The following is a 10840-nucleotide window of genomic DNA, read 5'->3' on the forward strand; positions in this document are numbered from 1 at the left end:
ATTTAAAAGATGATACTCACTTTTATCTTGAAGAGGAAAAATACTTTAAGACCAGCAAATCTAACTCGGAGCAGAGTGAATTCTGGTACAGCCTCTTTGAAATACACTGTTTCTCATAAATGGCATCAGTTTCAGGAAGTAGGAATTAAAAAAAAAAAAAAACAACAAATCCTGTGACTGTCTCAGAATATGGTTGTGTAATTCAATTCCGGGACTTTCAGCAATCTTGCACCATAAGACACACCCCTTTAGGAATTGCTTCAGCGAAAGGTATTCTGGGAACAGAAAAGTTCCTTCTAATGAAAGTGAAAGAAAAACTTATTATTTAGACTAAGAATGGAGAGTCCTCTTAGAGCCAAGAAGAGAGAATGTCAGTAAGAAACAATGAACGTGACATTGTTGAAATCTATTATGAAAAGACAGACGCACACTAAGGCTTCATTCTGTGCTCTGTCTTCGAAGTGAGCTTGCTATCACAGAGACACACGTATTACTAGGTTTATTTGAATTGGTAAAGAAAGTTAGGACTTTTTGGATAGAATATCTGATTAGGCTGACTAGTTTGACAGTGAAGAGTGTCTTATTGAGTTACACAGTGGACATTGTCCTTCAGTGGAACAACTGAAATCTGCAACTCGAAATTTTGACCAAAAAAACAAAAGTGCATAAAATTTCTAAATGTCAAAATATATGTTATTGGAAAAGCTATTGACATGAACAATATTTTAATTTTCTCAATCCTTTTCGAGCCTGCTGGGTTAAAGAAGTTTCCTCTAGAGTGAAGGAATCAGTTTTATTAACAGTAATTTGATAAATTTTGGTAAGGCCTTTGGTATACTTCCTAGAAACTGACAGAGTAAAGGACTCCAAAAGCTGGGTCATAAATGCTTTGGCAAGTCAATGGTTTACAACAAAATAGGAGGAAATAATTGAATAGTCAGCTGCTAGATCAATTAAAACACTTTTTTTTGGTGATAGATCACTATGTAATGTTTAATATATGACCTTAGAAGTTTAAATAACCAAATGGCATTGCTATAACAAAATTCTATCTCTATTTATTTATGTAAACACAGTTCCTCTCCTCTTCCATGTGTATATTTTTGTGGAATGTTGTTTTGTTCTAACTACAAGTAATATTCATCCATGAACTAATTTTTTGAAACTCCACAAATCTTATTGAGAAACGCCTTTTGAATAAATTTTATCATTTACTATTCATCAAAACATATCATTTTATTTTTGTCTTTTTCAACAATTATGAATCAATACTTGTACAATTCAATTTTTAAGAACGTTTAATACTTAGAGTCTATGGTCACAGAAATAGAAATGTTTAATTTCTTTTTTTCTTTTTTTTTTTGAGATGGAGTTTCACTCTTGTTGCCCAGGCTGGAGTGCAGTGGCATGATCTCAGCTCACTGCAGCCTCTGCCTCCTGGGTTCCAGCAATTCTCCTGCCTTAGCCTCTCAAGTTGCTGGTATCACAAGTGCCTGCCAGCATGCCCAGCCAATTTTTTGTAGTTTTAGTAGAAGCAGGGTTTCACTATGTTGGTCAGGCTGGTCTCGAACTCCTGACCTCAGGTGATCTGTCCGCCTCGGCCTCCCAAAGTGCTGGGATTACAGGCATGAGCCACCGCACCTGGCCAGAAAGGTTTAATTTCAATATATACTTTTTTTGAGAGACAGAGTGTTGCTGTGTTGCCCAGGCTGGAGTACAGTGGCATGATCTCCACTCACTGCAACCTCCTGCCTCCTGGGTTCAAGTGATTCTCCTGCCTCAGCTTCCCAAGTAGCTGGGACTACAGGCACCCACCACCACACCCAGCTAATTTTTGTATTTTAGTAGAGACAGGGTTTCACCATATTGGCCAGGCTGGTCTTGAACTTCTGACCCTGGGTGATCTGCCTGCCTTAGTATCCCAAAGTGCTGGGATTACAGGCTTAAGCCACTGCACCCGGCCTACATATTTTACCGTAAAGAAATAGGACAGGCCAGGCGCGGTGGCTCACGCTTGTAATCCCGGCACTTTGGGAGGCCGAGGTGGGCGGATCACGAGGTCAGGAGGTCGAGACCATCCTGGCTAACACGGTGAAACCCCATCTCTACTAAAAATACAAAAAATTAGCCGGACATGGTGGCGGGCGCCTGTAGTCCCAGCTACTTGGGAGGCTGAAGCAGGAGAATGGCGTGAACCCGGGAGGCGGAGCTTGCAGTGAGCCGAGATCGCGCCACAGCACTCCAGCCTAGGCGACAGAGCCAGACTCCGCCTCAAGAAAAAAAAAAAAAAAAAAAAAAAAAAAAAGAAGAAGAAGAAGAAGAAATAGGGCAAAAACTTTCAAGTATATAAACTCTTTTATACTGGGATAAACTTCTATGGATGAAGTGAAATGAAACAGAAGCTTAAGGAAATACAGGAATGGTATAAAATTTCCATTTGTTAAAAAAGATATTGTGCATGTGTCTTTATTTTTAATTTTTTTTAATTTTAAACTTTTTTGAGACAGGGCTGTCACCCGGGCTGGAATGCAGTGGCACAATCACAGCTCACTGCAGTCTTGACCTCCTGGGATCAAGTGATCCTTCTGCTTCAGCCTCCCAAGTAGCTCGGACCACAGGTGTACACCATCACACCTGGCTAATTTTCATTTTTGTTTTTGTTTTTTGGTTTTTGTAAAGACAGTGTTTCTCCATGTTGCCCAGACTAGTCCGAACTCCTGGGCTCAAATGATCTACCCGCCTGAGCCTCCCAAAGTGCTGGGACTATGGAAGTGAGCCACTGCGCCCAGCCTGTACATGTGTATTTAAGTGGGTGATGGGGAACATCAAATCACTAGGATATAAAATTTGTGTTGGATACATTTAAAAGAGTAACGCATGAGTTATGTTTATTCAACATCAGATTTAGACCCTTTGTATCTAAAGTTATAATGAAAGATGAATATCTACTTTATGTGAAGGAGTTAACTGTCTTTGCAAAATTCTATTTGGGGGTAGGAGAGCAAAAATGTTGGAAATACAGTGTTGAGGACGAAGGGCTGTACATTTCAGAGCCTAAAAAAGGGCACTGCACACTTGAGTATGGAGAGAGAGGCAACGGCACGGATAGAAGAGGAGGGATCTCATACGAGACATTTAGCTTCCTTACAGTTTGGACAACAGTCAAGATTGTCTTCAACAGGGATTCCTGGTAAGAGCCTTAGAGTCACGTAAAACACAAAGACAAAATGTCTCATTTATAATCCAGTGGTGAGTTTTAGTAAGATTTCAAAGATGGAAGTTTCATTACACAAATTTCAACAATTTTAAGTGATTGAGATGTACACCTATATAAGGCATACATTATGACACACAGGAAAACTGGCTGCAGCATCATATTTGTTTTGATTTTCTAGGTTTTATCATCTTGAATATAAAGTATAAAATGCTGATACAAGCTGATATCATTCGTTCATCTCAATAACATGTTTAGAGAATCTTTTGTGTCAAGTGCTACACTGGTGCTACAGATTCAGACTGTGCACACAAGCAGTGCCCTTAAGGCAATCACAGTGATCGATGGGTTAGTAGCGATGTGGCCAGAAATTAGTCGGAAAAAAATTGGCAAGAGTTGGCTCATAATAGGAGGTTTTTGTGTTTCATTTTAAGGAATTTGGATATTTATATTGAAAACATAGAAAATTTGGGCTGGGCATGGTGGCTCACGCCTGTAATCCCACCACTTTGAGAGGCTGAGGCGGGCGGATCACGAGGTCAGGAGTTCAAGACCAGCCTGGTCAAGATGGTGAAACCCCGTCTCTACTAAAAATACAAAAATTAGCCGGGCGTGGTGGCAGATGCCTGTAGTTACAGCAACTCGGAAGGCTGAGGCAAAGAATTGCTTGAACCCAGGAGGTGGAGGTTGCAGTGAGACGAGATTGCGCCACTGCACTCCAGCCTGGGCGACAGAGCAAGATTCCATCTAAAAAAAAAATAAAAGAAAACGAAAATTTCAAATAATGTAAAATCATAAAATTGTTTTAGAAAGAATAGTTACTGGTGTGGGAAGATTGGCTTATGGAGCAAGGTTTATGCAAGGGAGGGATCCTGGTGGTGGATGGGTAAGGAGGCAAGACAGGAATTAGGAAAATGAGAAGAGTACTGCAGTATTCTAGAGAGAAGTGATGACTGAGCTTAATTAATGACAGTCACAATGGAATAAAAAGGAAGGGAAAGAAATATTTAGGAAATAGATTCACAGGCCTGGGTGAGAGACATAGAAATATGGGTAAATGACTTAGAGGCAGTCAAAAAACTAATTGTAGTTAGATGTTACCAAAGGGGAATGTACAGGAAAGAAAGAAGGCCACAGAGATGAAAGTTGGTAATACCGGCATTGATGCAGAAAAAAGAGAGATCCGTAGAGGAGATGGGAAAAGAACGCCTAGAACAGTAATAGAAAAACCAAAACAAAGTATATCCTGAAAACAGGACTGACAAGAGAATTTGCAGGGCCTCTTGTTCAAAAATATTAAGCATTTCAGGTTGGTGATTGCCGATACAAGCATGGAACTCTAAGTGCAGGGCCCTGTGGATTGCACAGGTAACACACTCATGAAAGCCTGCTTAAAAGCCCAGTAGGTGGAAGTGACAGTGTCAATGAAGTGAAATTGGTCAACAAGAATAAATGATGCAGAGAAGTGAAGTAGGATGAGAAAAGTGTCCTATGGCTTGGCAAGTAGGTCAAGGATGGGTACAAAAAGAACAAATCAGTAAAGCAGTAGCAGAAAGCAGATGATGGAATATTTTAAAAATCCTAGGCCTGTGCAGTGACTCATGCCTATAATCCTAGCACTTTGGGAGGCTGAGGTGGGTGGATCACCTGAGGTCAGGAGTTCGAGAACAGCCTGACCAACATGGTGAAACCCCGTCTCTGCTAAAAATACAAAATTAGCTGGGGGTGGTGGTGGGCGCCTGTAGTCCCAACTACTCAGGAGGCTGAGGCAGGAGAATTGCTTGAACCCAGGAGATGGTGACTGCAGTGAGCCAAGATCACACCACTGCACTCCAGCCTGGGCAACAAGAGTGAGACTCCATCTCAAAAACAAAACAAAACAAACAACAACAACAACAACAACAAAAAACAACAAAAAAAACAAAACCTAGTAAGATGAATAAGTAGAGTCGGATGAGAATCTTCCAACTGAAGCCTAGATTAAGTAAAATATACAGGTGGTACATACTTTGAGAAGGGGCTATATCCTTCCAAGGGTCCTTCAGCGTTGGAGGAAGGTGAGTTCAAGGTCACCTTAACCATTTTAATATGTAATAAACTTGAAGGCCCCAGATATCAGAGAATAGTGACATTTCTATGGGGATATGAACTAGAATGCCATTCTGGAACTTTCTTTTCAGATTTACGTACCTAGTTGACAGCACAATGAGGATAAACACAAAGAGAGAATCAGAGAGATGGATGAAAAAAGAACTTAGTCCAGATATGGCACTTTTCTGAGCCAACTTTTGCTATTTTACTTTATGAGGAAATAAAATCATTGTGTTAAAAATGTTATCTTATGATCCCCCATTAGTGGTTTAAAATGTTGTTCCTTGTTGGGAAGCTAGTAATTCATAGCATGGTGGTTCACACCTGCAACCCTAGCACTTTGGGAGGCTGAGGCTGGTGGATCCCTTGAGTCCAGGAGTTTGAGAACAGCCTGGGCAACGTGGCAAAATCCCGTCTCTACAAAAAATACAAAAATTAGCCAGGCAGCTGTAGTCTCAGCTACTTAGGAGGCTGAGGTGGGAGGAGTCGAGGTGGCTGAGGCTGCGGCAAGCCATGATTGTGCCACTGCACTCCAGCCTGAGCGACAGAGAGAGACTCTGTTTTGAAAAATAAACTAAACTAAAATAAAAGTTAAGGGAAAAGTACTAACACTTGAAGTATAAAAATATAAATACTTAAATGTAACATTGAAGAAGGGGAGAGTTTTTTTTTGTTTGTTTATTTTTACTAAAGATTACACTGACAAGAAGCACTATTTGACAAAGTTTAGATTCAACAAGGAAAAAATCAAGTCACTCGGTTTGAGGGGAGTATACGACAGGTAGAAATAATGTACTCCCCCAAATCAACTCCTCCCATGCTTGCCTACATGGCCTCAAGCCCTCATAATGAGTGACTGGGGGGTTTAGGCCAGAATAAGTTGAGGACCCGCATAATTGACCGGGACCCTCTAACAAAAGCAACTATGTTAGCTTTTTAAATTGCTGCATAACAGGTTGCTACAAAGTTAGCAGCTTAAAACAGCACTTATTAAACTATCTGTAAAATATTTATAAACGAAGGTGCATTTTACACATTATAAATGGTATCATAACTAAAGCATGGATGTTATATAAGTTTTTAAATAATTTAGAGGAAAAATAAAGGTTCTATGATATACAAAAAACCAAACAGCACTCATTTATCATTTCAAGGTTTCTGTCAGTCAGAAGTTGGCCCACTTATAACTGAGAGTGCTGCAGTTCTTATCTGAGGCTTGGGGTCCTTCAAGGTTTATTTGGGTTTTTGGCAGAATTGCAGTTATAGCACTGAGGCCCCCATTTTCTTGCTAGCTATTGACTGGGCCACTCTCAGCTCCTAAATGCCACTGGAATTTCCTTGCCATGTGGCCTTCATAGGCAGCTCCTGCATGGATATTTGCTCCTTCCAGGCCAGCAGGAACATGTGTTTTTGACTTCATGAAGGGTGCAGTCCTTTTACCTTTAATAGCTCACCTGATTAGGCCAGGTGCGGTGGCTCACGCCTGTAATCCCAGTACTTTGGGACACCAAGGCAGAGGATCCCCTGAGATCAGGAGTTCAAGACCAGCCTGGCCAACATAGTGAAACCCCATCTTTACCAAAAAAATAAAAAAATTAGCCAGGCATGGTAGTATGCTCCTGTAGTTCCAGCTGAGGTGGGAGAATCGCTTGAACCCAGGAGGTGAAGGTTGTCGTGAACCGAGATCGCACCACTGCACTCTAGCCTGGACGACAGAATGAGACCCTGGCTCAAAAAATGAAAAAAACAAAAACAAAACCACTCACTCACCTGATTAGGCCCAGCCCAGCTGGATCATCTCCCATTTTGTTAACTCAAAGATAACTGATTATAAACCTAATCACAATAGTGATATTACAACATATTTATAGGTTCTGCCTCTTTTCAAGAGGAGATTATACAGACTGTGTGTACCAGGGGGTGAAGACCTAGGGAACCATTTTGGAATTCTGCCTCCCACAGCACCTTTCCCACAACTGCCTCCAGGGTGGGACAGAAATGATGGCCCAAACAGGCTGACTCATTCCTCTCCCTGCATCCTCCAGGGGCCTTGTCTTTAGGGGATCCACTTTTCTCCTCACCATCTGGCTGTTTTCTTGAGAGCCTGAATTTTGTGGTAAACCTTCACCATATGAAAAATATTGAGGCTTTAAAGCCTTGAGACCTGTCTCTTGGGGAATTTCTCTTACTTGACTCTTCTTTAAAAAGCTGTGTGTGTGTGTAACTGTAGCACATGAAGATAATTACAAAAAGCCAAACTGTTGGAAAAAGGACACAGTGAGAACTCTCTGCCTGACTCCAGCCTTCTGTCCTCTGTCAGCCATGTTCTCCTCAGAATTAACCAACATTATCCATTCTATCTCCTTGGATAGCTCACATATTTATGTTTTTCCACAAATGCTAGCATTTTTGTTCTGCACTCTGTGTTTTCTTTAGTAGTGCATCCTTTACACATAGATTTAAATTATTCGTTTTGTTTATTTATTTATTTTTTTTTTTTCCAGACAGAGCCTCGCTCTGTTGCCCAGGCTGGAGTGCAGTGGCATGATCTCTGCTCACTGCAACCTCCACCTCCCATGTTCAAGCAATTCTCATGTCTCAGCTTTCCGAGTAGCTGGGACTACAGGCACATGCCACCACTTATGGCTGATTTTTGCATTTTAGTAGAGACAGAGTTTCACCAGGTTGGCCCGACTGGACTGAAACTCCTGGCCTCAAGTGGTCTGCCTGCCTCGGCCTCCCAAAGTGCTGGGATTACAGGCGTGAGCCACCGGGCTCGGCTTTAACTTGTTCATTTTAATTGTGGTTACTTGATTTCAAGAACAGGGAAGAGGAAGAGATTTGGGCTGCTGCCTGTCCCTCATTTAGAACTAGTGGAAAACGATTTAGGTCAGCTATCTCAGGTGATTCTAAATGTTTTCACGTGTTAGCAGAGAGCATCCATCATGAGCCGGTGAGACACACTTGAGCTGAACTGCACAGAATTTGAACGTCAGCGCTGGACGGGAGAGTGAGAGAAGCGTGGGTCTCAGGTGCTTAGAACGCCTTGGACAGAAAGCAAGGTCATATAATTCATTCAGCAGCAAGTAACACAAACATGCACCTCTTTTTTTTTTTTTTTTTTTAACATGGTGTGATTGTATTACCACAAATTAGCTGCTTTTATTTTTTATTTTAAATAACATACAGTAGGCGTTTATGTACATCATCTTAATTATGGGGTAGCAAAAATATCTAAAACTCTTAAGATTCTTGCCACGGAAAAACTTTGTATTTCCAAACAACCAAGTAACTTAATTAGAAATTATATTGACCCATGTCATGGGGATGAGGGACGATGATAAGAGGAAGTGATGGCATGCCATCAGTTGAATAGGAGAGCCAAGATACATCTTTACTTTTTTTTTTAAACATTAATACAATTTAGAAATTTCAAATTGTTCAAAGCTGGATAGAAATATAATGGATTATGGGCATTTTATGTTATTTTCAAATTAAATGATGGGTCATTGGTAATTAAAACAGTAAATCCCTCCTTTCTGTATCAATAACACATGCCTACTGTTTTCTTCTATTTTGAATACAATCCTAGCCCAACTTTTAGGATAGTCATTTCCCTGAAGGGTTTCTTGTAATTTTTTCCTGAAAGCATTTATGTTACTTCCTATAACCCCAACACCACTCAGGGCATTTGGTTGTAGCAAGTGAGGTTAACCAAGTTTAAAATCCTGTTGAATTCACAGGAGAGTTTAACTGCATCTGTCTAAATTAAAAGATGTTGGCAGCCTATGAGCAGTTCTGTGTGCAAGACAAAGTTTCACACTTTAAGGTTATGTCAGAATCAGATAATGAATTTATCAAAATGACCCAATCACATTGAAACAAAAATATTTTTGTTTTTTGATTTTTCTTCTCAAAAAGAATAACTGCAACAAGAGGGCCTCAAAGGTGATTTCCAGCTGCTATGTTCTCATCAGCATATTTAATGGTGGCACATACTGGAAGCCTTACATTTCCTCAGTGTGATGTAACTTTGGCTGAAGTACTTTCAGACTTTAGTGATTTGCTTGTTTTAAGATAAGTAATAGCCTGAGATGAGGATATTTGTATAAACCCCTTCCTGAAACGTCTAGTACCTTTCATTGCATAATTAAAATTCCTACTGTGTTTCTTTAACAGTAAAGACATTTTCATTATCAAAGAATGATGTTCATGTTTTTCTAGAAGAGCTATCATTGCTCTATTTGTTTAAACTTCGATCTTGAATAAAAATAAAACAAGTAAAACCTATAGTAAAACTGTAAAATAATCTCTTCATTAAAAAATAATCATTTTTAATGGTTTTATACAAACAGAAGCAATAATAAAGCCCATATTACAAATTATTTTGCCTAATTTAGATATGAGTGACTTAAAATTGCTTCTTTTGCAAATGTCCCCTGGTGATTTTCAGAAAACTTAATAAATTGAAAGTACAGCAATAAATAGTCACATTTCTTTGGGGCTCTGGCTTTATTCAAGCTTTTAGAAATTTTCTGGGCCTTTTGTCAGTTTTCAAATTAGAGATTGGAAACTCTAATTCTGATAATACTGTTCTACTGTATGAGTTCACTGACATAATCAGATAGTATGTCTTATCTTCCATCTGCTCTCATGTTCACTAGCTGAGAGAAGGTACCCTGACTGTCTCTTCCAGAGAAGAAATAATAAATGTTGATGATTAACAAAATTGCAGCCCTTACGGGAATCTGCCTCACTTATAAATGCACCCTTCTTTCCCCACAGTCACTGTACTTAATTATACCTAGCTCCTGACACAGTTCAAAACTTAACCACACCCATAGAACCTCTTCATCAGGCAGACATCAATGTCATTTTATTGCCAGTGAAACAGATCCACAAACAAGCAACTCTCCTGAACTCAAGGACAGAACAGACAAGGGGCTTCCACTCATTTCCATCATCAGAATTTGGTTTCCCATGAGAAGAAGTAGGCCACTATGATCTCAGCCAGGTCAAGTTTTGTCCTCCTTCCTCTATCTATCCTCAGTCTTCTTTCTCCTTCTACAGCAAGGGCCCCCAACCTTTGTGCCATGGACCAGCAGTGGTCTATGGACTGTTAGGAACCCAGTGGCAAAGCAGGAGATGAGCTCTGGGCCAGCAAGCGAAGCTTCATCTGTATTTACAGCTGTTAACCATCACCTGTGTTACTGCCTGAGCTCTGTTTCTTGTCAGATCACTGGGGCGTTAGATTCTTACAGGAGCAGGAACCCTGCACATGGGAGGGATCTAGGTTGCAGGCTTCTTATGAGAATCTAATGCCTGATGATCTGTCACTGTCTCCCATCACCCCCAAATGTGTGCGCCTACTTGCATGAAAACAAGCTCAGGACTTCCACTGATTCTACATTATGGTGAGTTGTATAATTATCTCATTATATATTGCAATGCAATAATAAAAGAAATAAAGTGCACAATAAATGAAATGGGCTTGAATCATCCTGAAATGATCTCCTGTGGTCCCCACCCCAGTCT

General features: G+C 40.3%; 1 protein-coding gene across 10 annotated transcripts in view; it reads right to left on the minus strand.

Annotated features, from left to right (window-relative positions):
- Positions 1-219, minus strand: part of LOC105486234 (alpha kinase 1) — a 138851-nt gene extending 138632 nt beyond the window's left edge. For 9 of the 10 annotated variants that reach the window (XM_011748988.3, XM_011748986.3, XM_071093188.1 and 6 more), the window contains exon 1: positions 21-212. The gene's annotated coding sequence lies outside the window, so the exon portion shown is untranslated. Of the gene's footprint in view, positions 1-20 lie in introns of all 10 variants that reach the window. The other variant, XR_011621079.1, reaches the window with a different exon arrangement.
- Positions 220-10840: the final 10621 nt, after the last annotated feature.

The sequence above is a fragment of the Macaca nemestrina genome, chromosome 3, assembly GCF_043159975.1.
Source record: "Macaca nemestrina isolate mMacNem1 chromosome 3, mMacNem.hap1, whole genome shotgun sequence".
In the NCBI taxonomy this organism is placed as follows: Eukaryota; Metazoa; Chordata; class Mammalia; order Primates; family Cercopithecidae; genus Macaca; species Macaca nemestrina.